Source organism: Martes martes, assembly GCF_963455335.1.
Source record: "Martes martes genome assembly, chromosome: 13".
Classification (NCBI taxonomy): domain Eukaryota; kingdom Metazoa; phylum Chordata; class Mammalia; order Carnivora; family Mustelidae; genus Martes; species Martes martes.
Window position 1 is genome coordinate 29,251,455 of NC_137901.1, and position 22,816 is coordinate 29,274,270.

A 22,816-nucleotide genomic window follows, 5' to 3' on the forward strand; every position below is an offset into this window, starting at 1 on the left:
AGCTACACTCTAATTTCTAGTTCATGATCGCTCACTCACTCTCCCTCTGGGATTTTGCTTTTTCTAATCTCTCTCCCAAAATGACTCTTCTATTTGTATCTATAATCCTCTAATTACCAAATCTAACAATCTCCTTGTTTCTCATACTTCTGGAAATCCTTGTGACATTTACAATGTCAGGCACACACTCTGTAAAAGGCTCCCCTGTTTCAGTTTTCATGTCCTAAACATGCCTGTTTCTTCCTCCATTCCTGACCACTCCTTTTCTACACCCATCACTTCCCCTTATCTGTCTATCTTTGGATCTTCCCAACTCTTTTCAAACTCTACTAACTTTAAATTCTGGGCCCTGTACTTCTTTTGTCATCAATTTTTCAGTCCTTCTCCTCACTTCACATCCTGACTGATGTTTCCAGCAACTCCTTAGGCAATCCATATCCATGGCATATGGATGTATCTTATGTATTATACACGAAACTTAACTTCACCAGAAGTTCATCACTTTCTTCTCTTGTATTTTTAGCCCTATGTTTCACTTAAGAACTCTGACTAGAGTTTTTATGGTTATTTGCAACTCAAGCTCTACTGATTCTACTTCTCATATAGATCCCAGGTGTGTCACTCTTCCGTCAGAGGTAGTCTCACTGCCATCTTTAATGAAGGTCCTTGTCATTTCTCAATCTGACTCTGAACATCCCCAAGTAGTTTATTTTACTTCTTCCCTATTCACCCCCACTTTGTGCAATGCAAGCTCCACGATACGTTCTTTCCACAGCTTTCAGACTATGTTATGCTTTTGTCTGCTTTCTTTATCTCATACGGATTCTCCTCTGCTAAAAGTGCTCTTTCTCTCCAGGTCAAATGCTTTCAAATGTCTTTGCTGAGTTTTGGCTCCTCCTGAATTACCCCACTTCCAATTTCCTTCCGATAAATTTGGCTACCTGCTAGGTATTTACAATTTGTTGCTGTGTGTATTTTGTTCCTGGTAACAGGTTCAAACTGAAGTCAAGCATATCCTTTATTTTGCCTCAGAGCTACTAATAATCCATGACTTTGTTTGATGAGAGAAACTGTGATTTCCCTTTCTTTTCTTTTCTCTTTTCCTTTTTTTGTAAGTAGGCTCCATGCCCAACATAGAGCCGATAAAGGATCTTAAACTCATAACCCTGAGATCAAGACCTGAGCTGAAATCAAGCGTCAGATGCTTAATCAACTGAGCCACCCAGGTGTTCCTCCCTTGATTTTTCGGATGGGAGAAATTATGATTCCCTTTTCCTTTTCTTTTTTAACTCAAACACTGTATCTTTGCCATTTTAGTAAAAAGGGGTTTATTTGTTGTTTCCAATTGTGTGGTTGTAATTCAAGCCTACTTGAAAAGTGATAATTGTGACTATTAAAATCTGGAGAAAGGCAAACCTGGATAAGCCAGTGGAGCTACATGAGGCTGCATGGGGTATGCTGGAGCCACCTGGATTTATTTATATCTATTAAAAAATCCTCTTGTATTATGATAGCTGGCTTTTAGGAGATCAAAGGAACCCGTGTGGAAGTGTTTTTCTGACTGTGCAGTGCACAAACATCATTTAAATGTCACCTCAACACGTGCATATATCCAAAGCCCGTCAGAGCATCAGGGAGCAATGGGAGCTGGCACTATGCCTGCATTGTTAGCCTTGCTCCATAATGATGGAAATAACAGGCAAAACAGAGACAATAGTAAGGAAGGAGGCAGAACGTGTTGTGGCATGGGGACACAGTGCCTGTAACAGATGTCTGAATTTCCAGTTTTGTCTTGAAAAAGAAAATCAGTCTGAGGATGGCTTTATAATTTCCATGGCTGGACGTTATCTGTCAAAAAGCTCCCGCTCTAGAGCGTCTCTTTGGAGTTGGAGTTTGTGGCTATACAACATCTTAGCATTGAGATTAACCTCCCAAGTTTGGATGGCAGAAGCAGCAAAATAGACAATGTGCCTGTCTACGTAGGTTGAATGCCAATGGCCAAGAGCAAATAATCAGCAAAAAACAATGTTTCTGGCCATTCTTCTCCTAGGAAGCTGTTGCTTCCAGTATATTGTGAGTGCACTTTATGGGATGATTTTCATGACATTAAATTATCAAATATATTTTGCTATTCAAAGCACTTTTATATTTATTCACTCATTTGGAACTCACATCTCTCCTGTAACATTATAAAACATTAGAGCTGGAAAATTTGTTAGAGATCATTTCTCCAACACCAGCATTGACTAAGACCAAAAGAGATCTCAGTTTGGCTAAAATTCTGTAAGTAGCTTGGATCATATATCACTGATTTTTCACTCTAATAGTTTTTCCCATAACCCCAAAGAGCCATTCAGGCAAGAATTTGTTCATCCTAGATTCTTTGCAGGGTATAAAAAGAGATTATGGCTTCTGCAGTTGAGGAGGGGGGCTTTGCACAACACCTTCTCTAGTCTAGAGAGGTAGGTGAGTGAACAGTGCAAAGTGAGATGCTTTTCAAACAAATATATGCCAATTACGCAGTTTTTACTTTTAGTATTAAATAGTGGGGCTAGTATTATCCTATGTTCTTGGTTTTCTCTCCATGCTTTATTTTTAAAGAAATAATCATGTATAGAAATATGAAAGTATGGGAAAGGCATGCTCCTAGTATTGAGGTTTGCTCTCTCCTTGGGGCATTACTGAGGTAACTTCCCACACAGGCAGAGCACACTCCTTTTAGGTCATTCCCTGATGTGGTGAGTTGATTATTGGTCCTAACTATCTGATAGGTTAGATCACAATAATATTCCTTGACAATTCCTCAACTTACTATAGAATATTTAAAAGGATGAAACACTTGGATTTCTGATCTCAGTAGTGAGAAGTGATGCTTCACTATGTTAGCAGATTTCTTTCTCTAAAATTTTTCCATTCAAATAGTTCCAGTAGAAAAATAGTTTCCAGTAGAAAATTCTGTTGGGCACACAGAGGATACCAAACACTTATCACTCCACATGCTTCCTCCCTTGAAGTGCTTTCATTTCCTACTCATCTAAATTTTACCTATTGTTTCGGATCCAGTCAACATCACATCTCTTATAGGAGGCATTTATTGAACACAAAACAATGAATTATCTGGATTTCTATAGCAACAAAGAGTTCTAACTACGAATCTAGCATTTAAGGATAAACTATGTTTTTTGTCTCTTTTTTTCCCCCCTAATTACATCATGGGATTTCGTTAGTCTCACTAGAATTCTAGGAAATTCAAATTTAGTGCCTTTAAAATATTCTATCAGAAGCTTCTGGAATTGTCAAGGAATAGCTTTGTGATCTGGCCTTCAAGGAAGTTAGGATGAGTAATCAATCTACCACCTCTAGGAAAATGGCCCTTCAGCATGCCCTGCATGGGGAGTTACCTCAGCGAAGCCCAGTGTAGATCCTTTGCGTGTTTTTCTCTCTCTGTTATGTCTTATAGTGCTCTCAGTGCAGGAATGGACCCAGAGTAAAAGTGGTTAGTAAGTATTTGTTGATTTCTTTTACTTTCTCAACTCCCAACATCAGTAAGAAAGATTCTGATAACTCCATCTGATATTAATTCTGTTATTGCCCCTAACATACATTATTAGGTATCAACCAATTACAGTCCTTTCCCCAAGTCTGTCATGTTGTAGTTATATGAAATTACACAAAACCATTTCACTCTAAGAACATGTTTATCTTTAGTGCAGAAATAACAATTTTCGTTCTGCTCTTCTCTAGAAGCTCTAGTGAGGAAAAGAGTCTTACGTGAAACAGCCATAACATTCCTAAGCTTTATACATAAGAAAAATACTATTGTTGTGACATTATCATTAGTTCTTACTACCATACATTTTGAGTCTTCATATTTAGCTTAATACTTTGATATTCTATTTCATATCTTCTATCTTTTCTGCTTTTACATCTCATTTTAGTTTTATACATGTTAAATGCAGACAAATATATATATATGTATTTTAAAAATCTTCTCTTAAGTCAGGTCAGAAATCTCAGCAAATATTGTTTTTTCCCTGGATTTGAATCTATCATCAGACTCTGTATTGAGAACAGAGATACTGGTTTCAGTATATGAAAACAGAGGTGTAGAAAAAGAAATCATTCAAATTTTCAGTTGAATTTTATATAATGAAAAAAGAGATGATTAAACTATATATCCATGGGAGATAACATTACATAGCGGGGGGAAAGCACTTGTTATATGTTTGTGGGACTCCATCTGCAATCACTGCCACCCTGTCAAGAGGTCAGAAGATGTGATTATGGAAGGGGCAGCCTTGCCATCACTATTTAATCATGCACACAGAACTGCTCACAGTAATCAGGAGTGACAGGCGGAGGGCTGCTGTTTGTGTGGGGTGCAGGGAGGCAGCCCTCATCTGATGAGCTTCACAGTACTCAGTCTTTCTCTCCTCACCGCCAAAGAGTCACAGGCTGAACTGGCTGCACTGACTGCCTCGTTGCCAGCCTTAGCTGACTGGCAGATGACTGAAGTCTTCATGCAGCTAGGTGACCAGGGATGCCTCACATACCCTCCTTGTCCACCTCTACCCCAGCCACCAGTCCAGAGAGCTGGAGGAGCATAATTGCATTGGCACTGCTCCAGCACTCCAAGGGCTCGTTGCCTGCTACTCTCTCACCCCCTTTACCAGGCAAACAGAAAGGTTAATGGTTAACGATGTCAAGTTTGATTGCTCTGCTAAAGCATAGGTGTGGGGGATGCATAAGTTTCAATCCAGGAATCAGTATCTCCTTGTCAGATATAAAGTAAGACAGCTGGCAACATGATAGTGTACTTCTGGGCTGGGGCACCAGACTTGAAGTTCATGTTTCAGCTTTTTTATTTAATCATAGCTCTTTCCTTTGTTGAAGATGGCATTTAGTGACAAATAATCTCTAATTCCTTTATGATATCAAAAGGATCCTTTAAGTTTGAAAACTGAATTTTTGCACAGGGAACCTCTCTACTTCCCTATTTGATGAAAGGTTGTCATATATGAAATAATATAAAACAGTTCTAATATGGTCTTTTATGATTAACACTGGAAATTATTGTCTTAAATAGTCCATTCCATTAAAAAATATTAAACTAGATCACATAAAAAAATAAGAAATATTATTCAACACCTCCTCTATGTTTTCCATTTTCTATGCTTCTGTCCTCAACAAGATTAAAAAGATTAATATGTAGGAAATAATTTAAAGGCAATAAAAATTATGTATAATTAAACTATGTGGCAGCCATGAAAATTCATTCTCTCCCCATCACTGACTTCCACCTCTAAGGAGTACAGCTGATCAAGAGCTTCACGATGGAGTCAATGACTGTATTTGTTAAGAGACCACATTTTAGCAGGGTTACACTAAGGGCTGACCTATTTCTGGGAAATCTGGGGCTCCCCTAATGGCTATGACATGCATTCTTAGGCTGGCATGGCAGTCTAGGATCCTTCCACCTAATATTTACTCCCTCTGTACTTTACTTGGATCTGATTTGTATCATAGTTTTATAGTCCTTGCAGCCTTCCCTGGCTCTCTCCCATTTTCCCTCATCCAGGCGTCCCCAATAAAATCCTTGTACAATAAAACCTGTCTTGACATCTGCTTCTTGGATCATTCTAACTAACAAAGGCTAAAAATTGTGTAAGCTCTGTAGATACAAATAAATGTACAAATAAAGCATAAAGTAGAAACTGAAAATTGTAAAATTTACCTCTGGGCTCAATCACCAGCTCTACCAATAACTAGATCTGTCATCTTGGCTAATGACTTACCCTTTCTGTCTCAGTTTTGTTTACTGTAAAATGGGGATAATAGTATTACTTACATCTAGGGCTTCGGGAGTACAAAATAAGTTAAAATGTGTAAAGCCCTGAGAAGAATGCCTATTACATTTTTTTTTTTTTTTTTTAGATTTTATTTATTTATTTGACAGACGGAGATCACAAGTAGCCAGAGAGAGAGAGGGGAAGCAGTCTCCCTTCTGAGCAGAGAGCCTGATGCAGGGCTCAATCCCAGGACCATGGGATCATGACCTGAGCCGAAGGCAGAGGCTTTAATCCACTGAGCCACCCTAAATATGATGTAATGGTTAGCTACCACAGATGAGACAACAGAAGGCCAAAGAGTTTAAAAAACAAAACAAATCAAAACAAAAGCCTTTTGTTTAAAATCTCAGAGCTAACTAAGTAGAGGCATCAAGGTAAGTGCTTGATAGATTTCCTATCAGTTGCTCAATGTATTGGTTTTGTTTTATTTTTTTCTTTGCTTTAGCTTCCTACATGTGTTATCTAAATATGCTGAAATAAGTGTAGAAAATTAAGATAAGAAGCTGCTTTTGCCTTCCAGGAATTTATAAAGGGATGCTAATGTCTTGTTTCATATCCTTACTGCCCTCAAGGTGACTTTGTTGTTTGCTGTCAAACCTTTGTCACTTCACACATTAATTTATTTATGATACACTTATTGAGGTTCTTCTATTGGTTAAATACTACGGCAGTGAAAAAGAAAAGCTAAGCTGGAGGCATCACAATTCTGGACTTCAAGTTATATTAAAAAGCTGTGGTGACAAAAACAGTATGGTACTGCCACAATAATAGAACACAGATCAATAGAACAGAATAGAAAACCCAGAAATGGACTCACAACTCTATGGTCAATTAAACTTGGACAAAGCAGGAAAGAAAATTCAATGGGGGAAAAGACGATCTCTTTAATAGATGGTGCTGGGAAAACATGACAACATGCAAAAGAACGAAACTGGACTACTTACTTACACCAAACATAAAGATAAATTCAAAAGGAATAAAGACCTAAATGTGAGACCTGAAACTACATAAATCCTTGAAGAGAGCTCAGGCAAATATTTCTTTGATATTGGCCCTAGTAAATTCTTTGAGGATATGTCTCCTGAGGCAAGAGAAACAAAACCAGAAATAAACTATTGGGACTACATCAAAATAAAATCTTCTGCCCAGTGAAGGAAGCAATCAACAAAACTAAAGGGCAACCTATGGAATGGGAAAATGTATTTGCAAACAACATCTGGTAAAGGGTTTAGATATACATATATTCAAAATATATAAAGAATTTATACAACTCAACACCCAAGAAACAAATAATCCAATTAAAAAATGGGCATAAGACATGAATAGACATTTTTCAAAGAAGACATCCAGATGGCCAACAGACACATGAAAAGATGCTCAATATCACTGACCATCAGGGAAATACAAATGAAAACTACAATAAGCTATTAACCTGCCAGAATGGCTAAAATCAACAACACAAGAAATAACAGGTATTGGTGAGGCTGTGGAGAAAGAGGAACTCCCTGAACTACTGATAGGAATGCAAAGGGCTGTAGCCACTCTGGAAAACAATAAGAAGCTTCCTCAAAATGTTAAAAATACAACTACCCTATAATCTAGTCATTGTACTACTAGGTTTTACCAAAGAATACAAAAATACTAATTCAAAGGGATACATGTACCCCAATGTTTATAGAAGCACTGTCTCTAGTAACCAAATTATGGAAACAACCCAAATATCCACTGACTGATGAATGAGTAAAGAAGAGATGGTATATGTAATAGAATATTACTCAGCCATAAAAACTACTGAAATCTTGCCATTTGCATGATTTCACTCATATATGGAATTTAAGAAAAGCAAATGAGCAAAGGAGAAAAAAAAGGAGAGAGTGAGAAGCAAACCAAGAATAGACTCTTAACAACAGAGAACAGACTGACTGATGGCTACCAGAGAGGAGGAGAGTGGGCAGATGGGTTAAACAGGTGATGGGGATTAAGGAGGACACTTGTGATGAGCATAGATTGTTGTATGGAAGTGCTGAATCAACGTATTGTACACTGAAACTAATATTGCACTTTATGTTCACTAACTAGAATTTAAATAAAACTAAAAAAGGAACATCTCAAAAAATATTATATCAAAATGACAATCAAGATGGATAGCATTTAGTAAGTAATCACTATAAGTCAGGTTGTGAATTACATGAATTATTGAATTTAATGCTCATGGCACACTTTTGAAGCAAGTTCCTATACTGTCATTCCAAGTTGACAAATAAGGTACCTGAGTACAAACTGTGTTAAATAATCAGAGTGAGGATATAAAATAAGTGTTTGGGATGTTTCTTAAATTCAAGAATATCTAAATTAAAGGCCAACATTCTTCAGACAGACGTCATCCTTGCCCTTGAGGACACAATAAACTTGACAGAACACTTAGTGTCTGATGGGTGTTTCACAGCCCTTGATTGAAGTCTGTGGGAAACTAGGAAGATTTATGCAATTCACTGGTGCGCTACAGGGGTACTGAAGGATAACAGATTGGTCAGAATTTGAGGAGGGCTAAAGTATCCTCCATAGTAGTTCCCACTTCCTCCATGAAGCCTTCCCTAACAATAGATAATGGACAATCTCCACATCTGAATTTTTGCAATTTCTTAATACTTAGGAAATATATTTTTATATTGAGTACTAACCTTTAAAGTATAAATTTTATTAGTCCATTTAAATTGCAGTTCTTTGAGGGCAGGGCCTATTCTAGGTACTCTGTGTAGATCTCCACCCAGGGAAGTTTCCCAGAAAATATATTAAAATAATAGTTCAATTCAATTATATCCTCATCATGAGTGATTTACTGGCACCTACTAGTTCTCTTCCATGGACAAAACATGTGTATCAGATACTGTTCTTGTCACCAGGCAGCTCTAGTTTCTCTTAGGGAGAGAACATTTACCCATTTAACAGTAGGAAGCCTTGTCACTTTCTGTATTTCCAACCTTTCCTGTGTTCCATACACATTCAAACTTAACATGAAAGTTCAAGTGCCAAAAAGTGAAGGTGGTGGGGAGTCTTTCCAGTAATCAGCATGTGACTGGAATTGAAGGCCTTTCAGAAATCCCTGTTTAAAACCTGTTTTATTCATTCAGCAGCAGCAATTTCTTTAACAGCTACAGTTATAATTGAGAGGTTTGGGGCAGAGAGAATTGATTTCGATAAACGTTTTATTCTTTTACCAGTAATTCTCTTAAGTGGACTTCAGTGAATTACCTTTGTTATGCAGTTAACCAGGGATAACCTCAAAATAACTGGGGCATCAGCCAAGGAATGTCTTAACTATTGTAAGGGAATGTAGCCCTCCCTAGAGAGGTAGATTTTTACCCCAGTGCTGGGGATAATAATCACAGCACAGCGTTTGCCTTTCTGTAAAACTGGACATTTGAATCTGGGACTACATAAATTAAACTCTTAACAGAAACTGTGGGAATTTTTCTTAGAAAATTTGTGAGAGGGAACTAGTTTCGCTTTTTTTGTCCACTACAGTGAAAATTAGTAGCATATGGCCTATTCTATTAAAACCTATAAGGAACTGTATGTTCCACCAATCTTTCTACCAAAAATATTCTGCCTAGATATCAAAGAAGGCTCTTCACAAAAGATGATGCTGGGTCTTCCAAAACACACAAGAGTCAGTCACTTAAGGGAAGGAAAGCAAAGAAAACATCAGTCAAATGAAAGCTAAGGACACTATAATTTAAATGAAGTGTTTGACTAATAGACAATAGAGCTTGAAGACAGAGTATATATAAATTATTCTGAAATGAGAAATTTATAGAGGAGAAAAAGTCATAAGTTATTAAGGACATAAACATATGTTTAAACTCATCAGTAATTTAAAAAAACTAAACATTTGCAAGATTAGATATCATAACACCAGTTACATTGCAAAATGTTAGCAAGTAAGTAGGGATTTAACAAAGCTCATAAACTTCTGGTAATAGAAAATAGTTGTTGCTATCCTGCAGAAGAATACAGTGGATGTTATTAATTTAAACACACATAAACCATGTCTTTCTTTTGCTATGAAGAAGAAATTATTAGATGAAAGCTCATAGTCCAAACTGGAAATGAAAAGCAATGAAGAACTGTTCGAAAGTATGAAAAAGCAACAGATAAGCCAGAATGTGGGAGCTAAGATTCTGAAGAGCAAATATTCTAAGATGAGTTTAACATTTTGCACATAACTTCCCCTTGAGCAATTTTCTGACTCCTAAATTGCATATGGATATAGTTACATCCAAAAAAACATATACAAAGCAATTTTTAAGGGACTAAGCAGCTAAAACTTTTTTTTTTTTGAGTTTAAGGTCATGAAGAAATAGATGTCCGTCCTTCTTAAAAACCCTAGAGTTTAGTTGTAACCTTGGAAAAAATACAAACTGACGTTAATGGCTGATAGAATAAGAGCATACCATACATTCACTACCTCACATACTTTACCTCTGGAGATAATATAATGATATTTAGACCCTCTCCATTTTTTCACATATATTGTACAAATTAAAAAAACGTTGCCAGCCACACTAGGAAAACAACAACAACAACAACAAATGATCAAAGTTCAAGTGAAAAAAATAGTTAATAAATTTAGGCTAATGGATGACCAAGATATTAGTGTTCAGACATGAACTTTAAAATAAATATTCAAAAATAGATTTCAGAAGATACTGAATTCTATAGGATAACTGGTATCTATAATAACCAAATCACTAGAATTTTAAAAACCAATAATTTCAGTTAACAATTCAATACATGAGTTTAACCACATAATGTACAGTGCAGAAAATAAAATATCCAAAAGTAAGATATGTAAGTACAAAATATCAGTATTGAAGGAAAAATAACTACAAAAAGTAATCACAGAGAAATGGATAAAAACATATGCACATCATGGAGATGTCAAATATGTACATACTTTCAATCTAAAAAAACAGAGGGGATATTTGAGATAGATGAAATATCTGAAGATAAACTTGTCAAGAATTTCCCAAAACTAATGAAAAACATAAAGCCAAAGAATGAAACATCTATACAGTCACCAAGTAGTATAAATTGAAGGAATGATATACTTATTCACATTAGAACAAATTTCTGGAAGCCTAAAGATAAATGTAAAAATTTAAGAAATCAGCCAGATAAAATAAACATTTATTTTCGAAGCATAACAAAAATAGGACCACTGACATTTCAACAGAAACAACAGTATCCAGAAAACACTGGAATGCCAGTTTTTAAGCATAGAAAGAAGATAATGGCCAAGTCAGAATGCAATGGCTAGTGAAAATAAGTTTCAAAACTACAGAATCATCAGGAAAAATAATTGTCGAGAATAGATCTGCACAAAAATAAAAACCTTATCTAGGTTTTTTCACATGGAAGAAATTCTTGCGGGAAGTAAAGCAAAATAGAAAGAAATGAGAAACAAGTAAAAGATCAATTATGTGGGTATATCTAAGTAAATATTTACTATTTAAACAATAATAATGATACTTTCTGGGATTTTAAATACAAATTTGAAATTTGTTGAATTTATACAACTTACAACAATAGAAAAATGCAGAGATAAATGGACCGAAAGGTCCATATGGTGAGATATTACTTAGGATGTGGTTAAAGTATTAATTTAGAATAATCTCTAATAAATCAAGGAATGCAGGTTTGTCTCCAGGGTAGCCACTAAAAGAAAAGAAAATAGTGTAATGTTTAAGTTACAGTTTAATGGGGAGTATCAGGCAATGGATAGGATAAAATATTAAGGCAACATAAGAAAGAAGAACAAAGTAAATGAGGCAGATGGAAACAAATATTGAAACCATAATTCAGGTATATCAATAATTATACTTAATGTACAAAAATATGACAAACACTGCAACCTGGATATAAAAATAAATCCACTACATACGGCTTACAATTCTAAAATATGAGGAAAAACAAAGTTTGAAAATAAAAGAATGACAGAAGTTAAATTATGTAAACACAAACCTAAGGAAAGCTAATATTATATAAGTAAATTCTAATATCTATAAAAATAGAACTTAAGAATACCACTAAATGTAAAGAAGGTCAATTCAATAGAAAGTCAGTAATTATTGTTATATTGAATTTTATTTATGAAATATGATCAAAACAAATGCTAAGTATGTGCTAGAAAACTCAAAGCAATTCACCACATTAATATAAAACAAAAAGGTACATGAGTATAAACATACATTTATGCAAATGTATAGATGATAAAAATATAAAACTTAACCCTTATAATATAGAAAACTAGAAAAGAAGGAATTTCTCTTAATCTGGAAAGAAATAGCAAGAAAATGTCTAGAGCAAACACTAAATCCAATGGTGAAATACTGAGACCCTTTACTCTGTGAATAGAAATAAATAAAGATACTCCAACATCAGCACTTTTATTCAACCTATGTGGGTCAGAGCTAGTGCTACAAGCCAGAAAAAGAAACCAGATGCATAAGAGGTGGAAAGGAAAGCAAAAACTTGTTGGTTTATCCTCAAAAAAGATAATAGGCAGAAAATCTTTAAATATCTAGACTTCTAATTAACACATGCATTTAACAAGATTAATTTATAAAAGATAATATAGAAAACAACTGTATTACTGCATATCAGCAACATCAGATAGGAAAAATTAAAGAAATAGTACAATGCAAAGTAATAAAATAATCAAATACCTATTAATGTAAGAGAAAATATGCAAGACCTCTACACTAAAAAATAGAATATAAACATAAGAAAGTTGAAAGAACACCGAAACACTTGGAAAAATACACTATTTTCATGGATTGGAAGGCTAAGCATAAAGGTGTCAATTCACATTAAAGACATAAATTAAAGACATAAATCCAGTGTAATCTCAACTGTGTTCCAAAGATTTTCTTTCTGCAAAATTGGCAAACTGATTCTAAAATGTATAAGGATTTGCGAGGGGCTATACAAGCATGACATGTATCTGTCCAAGGACTTACATCTAGATTATATACAGAACTCTTATATCTCAATACTAATTTTTTAAAAACACAATTGGAAGAAATACCACAAAGGATTAAACAGACATTTCACAAAATATTCAAATGTGGAAAGGTACTCTACATCATCAGTCATTAGAGAAATGCAAATTAGAAATGTAATGGTAGATACTACCTCTTTACCAGAAAAACTAAAAGTGAGACAAAAAAAGACAGTAATAATAACATTATTTAAAACATTAGTGAGGATTTGGAGCGGCTGTAACTCTCAGAACTGTTTATAAGGATGTAAGTTAGTATATTTTTTAGCAACTTCTTGACGGTGTCTTCTAAAGGTGAAAACATTCCTACTTTGACTCAGCAATTCTGCTCCTTCAGAATACATTAATGTGAGGCACAAAAGACATATACAAAAATATTCCTAGCAATTATTATGCATAACAGATAACCGAAAATAACTCCAATGTTCATCCATCCTAGAATGGATAAAAAATAAATTGGTATGTTCATAAAATGTCACAGCATGCAATTTCAAAAAGTGAACTACAGTTGTATGCAAGGACATGAATTAATCTTCAAGTCATAATGTAGGGATGCCTGGGTGGCTCAGTGGGTTAAAGCCTCTGCCTTCGGCCCAGGTCATGATCTCAGGGTCCTGGGATCGAGCCCCGCATCTGGCTCTCTGCTCGGCAGGGAGCCTGCTTCCTCCTCTCTCTCTCTGCCTCTCTGCCTACTCGTGATCTCTGTCTGTCAAATAAATAAGTAAAATCTTAAAAAAAAAAAAGTCATAATGTAGAGGCAAGAAGTCTACTGCAAATGTTCATATATTATTCCATCCATTACATTAGTTACATTTAAAAGCAAATAAAACAAGTCTATGTCAACTGAGTAGTGATTAAATTTGGTGCAGCTAATGACTAGAAGGGGCACAAGGGAAGCCTCTGTGTTGATAATGCACTGTATCTTGATCTGCATGTAGTTACATGTATGTGATACTTTATTACATATTTTATATATTATGCTTGAATAAAACTTTAAAAGAACAGACTCAGTTGCAAAGTAGACACTAGTATTCATATTTTATAGATGATAAATCTGGTAGTAAACTGGACTCAGGGATTTTTACAATTTATTTTCCCAACAGACTTCAAGAAGTGGTCTTCAAAATGGCTGTTCTGAATGTTACTGATTCATCCTTTTTCTACTTTATGCTACTGATGGTCTGATAAAACTCCATGGAAGTTCTCAAGTTCCAGAAACTCTAACACCCCATATTGTTTTGCCCTGTAGTATATCTATGTTTTGTTTTCAAATTTCTGCATATTACACCCTTTCTTACTCTCTGCTCCTAAGGCCTTTGAATGATATTTGAATTATATATCAAATTATATTTGAACCTTATTTTCCTTATGATTCCTCAGCCTTATCATTTCCTAAGATCTGACAATATTAAGATTTTATAACTTTATAAAATCTTATGATTTTATAATGATTCATTTTGGATCTTTATATCCTGGGTTGGAATGCAGGTTTTTTGTTGACTTTAACTTTGTATGTGATTTAGATGGATGGGGATATGTTAAGTGAAAGGTGAACTAGGTCAAGTAATGCAAGCATTTGAATCAGTGCTTTCCAAGCTCTTTGTTAAATAAGGATCACCTGGGGAAATGCTACAGTAGAGATTTTGGAACCCCATATTCACAATATCTGATTCAATAGTCCTGGAGGTAGAGTGGCCCAGAAATAGGCAAGTTTAACAGACACCTTAGGCTTTCTGCTACAGATAACTGAGGACTACATTTGGATAGTTGCTCTCTGATCCTTTACCATCAAGCCTTAGTGAATATTAAGATGCCACTAGTACAGACAGGATGAGTGGCATAACAAGAAAGAAGAGGGTCACAGGGAGAATTGAAATGGATGGATCTTCTAGCCAAAGATAAATTTACCCACTTCACTGGAGCTAAGCTGACACCTGAGGCATCATATAACTTTGTCTAGATACTGTGCACTAAAATAATTACAAGTTTCCCAAACTTATGTAAAAGAAAAAGAACCATCATTCTTAAAGTCAGAGACCTATTCTAATAAAAACTCAACTAAGAACTGAAAATATTTTTAAAAATATAGTGAAATGATTTTTTTTCTTTTTTCAATGATATTTTACTAGATTTTAAGTTATTTTTATGATAAATGCAAATTTATTTGTGAAGATAAATGAATGTTCTCTTCTACTGTCTTCTTCAGGAGTAAGCAAATAATAAGATCACAGACATGGCTACTATAAAGAAAAGACAGAATGTCTTGAAAAGTTTTGCTTTTTGTTTTTTTCATAAAATAACATGAGAACTCTACATTTTTCCCAACTGTTCTAGTTGTGAGACATAGTCTCTTTATCTGGAAACACTGATGGGTCCTTTATCCCTTTTCTATGAAATTTTATTTCAAAAGCTCAAGCTAAAGCCATCTCTTAAAGTCCAATAGAACAACTCAAAATGGAATGAGTTCTGGAAGAAAACTTGTAGCATCTGAGTTGAGTTTTGGCATAAAGGACTTGCCAAATGTTATACACTTTTGCTATATGAACTCGATTGCACCATTTATCATGTCTGATACAAGGCTTCATCTTTCGTATAATGGGGCAATAACGCTGGTACTCACTGCAGAGTAGACAGGATCCATTGAGATAGTTAATGGGCCTTAGAGTTCTTTATAAAGTCAAATGCCCAGTAAAAATATTTTGTAGTATATGACATATAATATGTGACTGGGGTGCAGGTTATATAAAATAGAGGAAAGAGAAAAAAGATTGTGAAGACAGTTTCTGAACAAAATGAGCATGGGCTTGAATTCCCAGACAAAGGAATATGAAAAACGGAACATGAAAGAAAATGTGCTAGTCAACTATATGAATGGAAGTAGTAGAAAAAACACTGAGTTGAATACTCAGCCTTTGTTTTCTAGCTATTGGGGGACTAAATATACCAAACAACTCTCCTATTCAAAACAACCAAAATGATGATTATAAGTATTTCTGTTTAAAAGAATTGCCAAAGTACCTTGAAAGGAAGAAATCTTGTGTGGTCAAAATGAAGCAAAGCTCCAAGCCTGAGAAATAATTATCACTTTACTGCTTTACTTGAAGGTTTATACCAAACCCTAGAGACCCCAAACCCTTGCTTTAGTGCCCTCAGAAGGCTGAAAGGAGACCATATATATATATATATATATATAGATAGATAGATAGATAGTTTGGGTATTGCCAGATCAGCACATCCAATAAGAGCCCATACATGAAGCAGAAATCCCAAAGGGCTAAATGAAAAATAAATCTGCTGCAAAGAAGGGATAAAGACTAAATTTGCTTGTCTTCATTATTCATCCTGAGTTGACAGAAATATAATCTTCCCTGAGAATTTCTAATGACAAGACAGAATATATACAAGTTTAAATCTATAATATTTGGAATATTAATTCTTTTGAGGATCTTTAAAACATAAAGAAGATAATTATATTTAGAATGATTTAAGATAGTGCCCAAGAGAGGACTGACAAAAATCCTCTCTTCATTCTCAAGGGAAATGTAACTTTAACCAGGAACCCAAACAATCCCCAAGATAAATTTCCAGAGAAAATGCTCACTGTTAAAAATTACAAACACATAAACAAATAGGTCACCATTAATGAACACCACCCAAAAAAAAAGAATGACAAACTATTTTAATATTGAAAATGTTATATCAGTATATAAAATGTCATTGAATATCTGAAACCAAATTAAGTCTTGATTTCACAAAAAAGAAAGGAGAATATAAAGGAAAAATAAGCATCTCTGAAAAGGAACTAAATGTAACTTCTAGAAATGATACATAGAGTTGAAATAAAATGTCAAAGGTGGTTGTTTAGATTAGACACAGTTGGAGAGTGAATAAATGAAGAGGAATATACAGCATAAACACAACACAATGCAAAAAATGAAGAATGTGATAGACATGAAATTACATGGGGGACAGTATGGGAAGTTCTAATATATATCTAATCAAAACTCAAAATAGGAAAAACAAAAACAGGGGAAAATAGTGTTCAAACATTTTCTAGCAATCAAAATATGGGCAACATTTGGAAAAACAATTCTTGAGTACAAGTAGTCTAATAAAATTTCAAGCTTGAAAGCAAAATGTAGGTACATAAAGATGCACACGAAAACTATAGTAAGTCAATGCTGGGGCACCTGGGTGGCTCAGTCATTAAGCATCTGCCTTTGGCTCAGGCCATGATCCTGGGGTCCTGGGATCAAGCCCTGCACTGGGCTCCCTGCTCAGCGGAAAGCCTGCTTTTCCCTCTCCTGCTCCCCTTATCTGTGTTACCTCTCTCAGTGTTTCTCTGTCAAATAAATAAAATCTTTTTTTAAAAAAGAAAGAAAACTACCCAGTAGTGCAATTGCAGGGTCATAGGGAAGCTCTATTTTTAATTTCTCGAGGAATCTCCACACTGTTCTCCAAAGTGGCTACACCAACTTGCATTCCCACCAACAGAGTAAGAGGGTTCCCTTTTCTCCACATCCTCTCCAACACACGTTGTTTCCTGTCTTGCTAATTTTGGCCATTCTAACTAGTGTAAGGTGGTATCTCAATGTGGTTTTAATTTGAATCTCCCTGATGGCTAGAGATGATGAACATTTTTTCATGTGTCTGGTAGCCATTTGTATGTCTTCATTGGAGAAGTGTCTATTCATATCTTCTGCCCATTTTTTGATATAATTATCTGTTTTGTGTGTGTTGAGTTTGAGGAGTTCTTTATAGATCCTGAATATCAACCTTTTGTCTGTACTGTCATTTGCAAATATCTTCTCGCATTCCATGGGTTGCCTCTTTGTTTTGTTGACTGTTTCCTTTGCTGTGCAGAAGCTTTTGATCTTGATGAAGTCCCAAAAGTTCATTTTCGCTTTTGTTTCCTTTGCCTTTGGAGACATATCTTGAAAGAAGTTGCTGTGGGTGATATAGAAGAGGTTACTGCAATTGCACTACTGGGTATTTACCCCAAAGATACAGATATAGTGAAAAGAAGGGCCATCTGTACCCCAATGTTATAGCAGCAATGGCCACGGTCACCAAACTGTGCAAAGAACCAAGATACCCTTCAATGGACGAATGGATAAGGAAGATGTGGTCCATATACACTATGGAGTATTATGCCTCCATCAGAAAGGATGACTACCCAACTTTTGTAGCAACATGGACGGGACTGGAAGAGATTATGCTGAGTGAAATAAGTCAAGCAGAGAGAGTCAAGTATCATATGGTTTCACTTAATTGTGGAGCATAACAAATAACATGGAGGACATGGGGAGATGGAGAGGAGAAGGGAGTTGAGGGAAATTGGAAGGGGAGGTGAACCATGAGAGACTATGGACTCTGAAAAACAACCTGAGGGTTTTGAAGGGGCAGCAGGTGGGAGGTTGGGGGAACCAGGTGGTGGGTATTAGGGAGGGCACGGATTGCATGGAGCACTGGGTGTTGTGCAAAAACAATGAATACTGTTACACTAAAAAAAAAAAAAAAAGAAAAAGAAAAAAAAAAGAAAGAGAACTATAGTAAGTCAATGTATAAGATATGATTATAAAAGTGGCCAGAAAGAAAAAACAAATCCTTCACAAAGAATCATTATCTAACCAAATATCAACTTCTCAACATCAGCAATGGAAGTCAGACTATGTAATAATAAAATCAGTGATGTACCAAAAAAAAAAAAAAAAATTCATGTCAAGCTAAAATTCTATAATCAGGAAAACTGTTAAGCATGAGAATGAAATGAAAATGTTTTCTGAAAAATACCAACATACACTCACTACAGCAGATTCTAAAGAATATCCCTTGGGATTCCTGGGTGGCTCAGTTGGTTGGGCAGTTGATTCTTAATTTTGGCTTGGCTTATGATCTCATGGTCCTAAGATCGAGCCGTATGGTGGGGATCTGCACTCAGCAGGGACTATGCTTGGGGATTCTTTCTCTCCCTCTCCCTCTGCCCCTCTCCCTGTTCTTTCTCTCTCTGTAGAATAAATAAATAAATCTAAAAAAAAAAAAAAGAATATCATTTGTGCAGAATTTAAATTATATCAGAAGTTAGATTTGGAATGCAAGAGCCAATTTTGAGCAAATAAATACTGACAAATAGGACTGCTTCCAATGAAAGCAATTATCCCTAATTTGTAGATTAAGAACAACAACAAAAAAGAAAGAACAAACTAGATTCTCCTTCTTCCTCTTTTTCTCCCTGGTGTTCCCATGATGCAGTTCATTCACTGGGGCTTGCATGACTAGAAGTCTCCCATCTGGCACATGATAGCCCACAGAATTAACAGAACCTTGGAGAGTCAATTGGAAGAAAAGTTAATTACAAAGCAACTGAGCAAATAAATAAGTATATAAAGAATAAGGAACTTAGATATTTTATTGTCAGAGAAGAAAGTTACGAATATAGAAAGGGGTAAGGTAAATTAAACTTTATGGTGTAAGATTGCAATTAGAGTTATTAGTATAAACTTTGTGATATTTTAATATATGTGGATATGTATACAGATAAAGCATATGTGTACAAGTGTCGGTATGCAGATGTATTTCTTAGCTTTGTCCATTACAAGAGCCCAAGAAGCACTGGTATCTCAAGAGCAATAAGCACACCCGGCACCCATATGTTGATGTTCAAATACCATTCTCTGCTAGAAGATACCAGCAGAGTTTGGAGAAATAGTTGATTCCAGGGCTGGGGTGGGGAAAAGTATAAGATGAACCCTAGAATATTTTATTGTGCCTTTAAGTAAGGAAGTATTCAAGGAATAAGCTAGATGGAAGGCACTGACTCCCACTGTTCAAATATATGACAAACTGACCTCCAGAATAAATAATGATAGCCATGGATTATAAATGATTTAATAAAATGGAAATCCTGAGTCCATTCATATATAAGCAACAGAATACATAAATAAATGACATAGAGAGAAAAAACTTCATCTTAGCCAGCAAACAAAAAAACATCGCTTATTGGGGCCCCCGGGTGGCTCAGTTGGTTAAGCATCTGCCTTCAGCTTTGATCATGATCCGAGGGTCCTGGGATCAAGTTTCACATCAGGCTCCAGGCTCAGCTGGGAGCCTGCTTCTCCCTCTCCTTCTGCCTACTGCTCCCCCTGTTTGTGCTCTCTCCCTCTCTCTCTGTCAAATAAATAAAATCTTAAAAATAATAGTTGCTTATTAACAATAAATTGAAATACTTATTAAAGTTTATAATGAAGAAGACTGGCAGACACTATCTTAACCAAGTGGCAGGATTTAGCATCCCCAGTAGCAGGATGGATTGATATCATGCACTTACTGATCAGATGCACTGCAGTATTCCTGTCATAGTTGCATAACTTGCCATAGTTGCATAACCTTAGGGCAACAACAGACCTAATTCGAGAGGTATTTGGCAAAGTAGATAACCTGTTCTTTTTAGAAAATGTCCAAATCATTAAGATTAAAAAAAGACCAAGGAATTGCTCTGTTTTGAAGCAACTGAAAAAACAAGACTACTGAATGGAGCAAGCAATCCAGAATTAAATACTAGACCTGTCAAGTATGTTATTGGGACAATTCTTGAATGATGTAGATTATATGGCATTTTAGTATTAATTTCAATTTTAGAATTCTGATGGTTGTACTGTGATTATGTGAAAGAGTGTTCTTGTTTTTAATAAATGCATACAAAATTTCTAAGGCATAATTAGGCATTATGTCTGCAATTTACAAATTGTTCAGGATGGAAGAATGATTGGCTAAATAGGTTAATATGCTGGCAACCATAATATGGGAGTTCTTTGAGCTACTTGGGGAAACTTGCTGTAAGATTATAATCCTTTCTAATTGAAAAGCTCAAAACTTTAGAATTTAAAAAATGAGATATCAATAGTTCATAAGAGAGGACGTGTAGTCACCAAGGTTAAGGCCTTCAAAGGAGCTTGTAGGGCTTGGGTGGCAGGTCAATAGTGATTTAGTTCAGACTTCCTTAGTTTGAAATGGAAATAGATTAGCACAACCACTTGGAAAAAAGTAACAATAACTTCCAAAATAATAGAAAGGGAAAAATGAATTGAGAAAAAAAATCTTCCAAGAAGAATTTAATATTGGCCTTCAAAAGGATGAAGATTATTCTAAGATGGAGTAAATAAAAAATCACATCTTCTGTTTTGAGCAAATCATTAGACTAGATATCTAGATATCATGAAAAAGGTTTTTCCCACTTAATTGCCAAGAAAACTGTGATAATATTATATTATATATATACATAAACATATGGATAAATGAATAAATAAACATGCATTCATTTAAAGTTGTAGCCAAATTTCAAGAATGCAGGTGAAATCTCTAGGAGTCAAGTTTGCTTGAAGATATTAGAGAATTAAACACAGACACAAAAAAATATAGAAAAAAGTTAATAAAAAGTTAATAAATTACATAATAGCCAAAATAAATCAAATTAAAAACAAATTTTCAATTATGTAATGCTTTCTTAATAGTACCAGATGTCACTAAAAGTAAAAAAGCAAACCACACAGACTGGGAGAAGGTATCAGACAAAGGATTTATATCCAGAATATATTAAAACTGGTAATCAAGGAAGCAACTAATTCAGTAATTTTCTGAAAACAATAATCAATTTAATAACCCTCTGGAAGGATTGAACAATAAAAAAAGAAAGGGCCACAATAAACTTAATTCCAAAATCGGATAATGTCATTATAAGAATAGAGTATTAAATGCCACTCATACTTATACCTAAGAAAAGAATTTACATACCAAATCCAGAAATATATAAAAAAGATAATAAGACATAATGAGTTGTTTTATCCAAGTAATACAGAATTGGTTTCAAATTAAATAACTAAGCAGTGAAGGACCTAGGATCTAGTATATCATGGCAAGGAAACACTTCTGTTATCCACTATAAAAAGAGAGAAAATTTTCAAAAATAAGAGAGTTTGGCAGCAAAAGTGACATAGTGAATTAATATTCCAGAGAAGGAAAAACAATCCAGAAGTTTGCTAATGATTGAAGGCCATTCTCCTTTACAGAAATATGCCAATGCTGGGCATGGCCTATGGGTTAGGAAGATTGTTCCTACTTGAGGAAATTAGCAAAGTGAGGAAGAGAGATTGTGAAGGATCAGAGTAACAAAACTAGAGACATGTAAGTCCTCAAATAAAAAACCAATTTATACAAAAAAAAAAAAAAAACTAAGAAGGTGAATAATTGGGTTGGGCAAAAGTACTACATTAATGTGAGATGCATTACAGCAAAGAGTATGACAGGCAAAACAAAAATAATGAATTTATAAGATGTTTAAGCAAGTATTTCTTAAATTGGACAAACATTGGAGAAAAACATCAATAAATTAAATTTCAATAAAATTAAAAACTTCTGTGCTCATCAAATTATATCATTATGACTATAAAAAGCAAATCATAGACTGCAAGAAGATATCCAAGGATTTATATCCAGAATAAATTTTTAAAAATTTCTGCAGCCTAATAAAAAGACAACCCAATTTAAAAAACAGACAAAATTCAATGGCACTAAAGAAACAGAAAACCAAAATGACTAATAAGCATTTGAAAAGATACTCCACATCATTAGTTATCATGAAATATGACAACACATCTGTTAAAATGACTAAATTTTTTTAAAGATTAAAAATATCAAATGTTGGTGAGGATGCAAATAACTGGAATTGCTGGTGGGAATGTAAATTGGGACAACTTTGAAAAACTGGCAGTATCTACTAAAGCTCAACATATGCTTATCTTATGAATTAGAAACTCCACTTTTAGGGGCTCCTGGGTAGCTCAGTGGGTTAAGCCTCTGCCTTCAGCTCAGGTCATGATCTCGGGGTCCTGGGATCGAGTCCCGCATG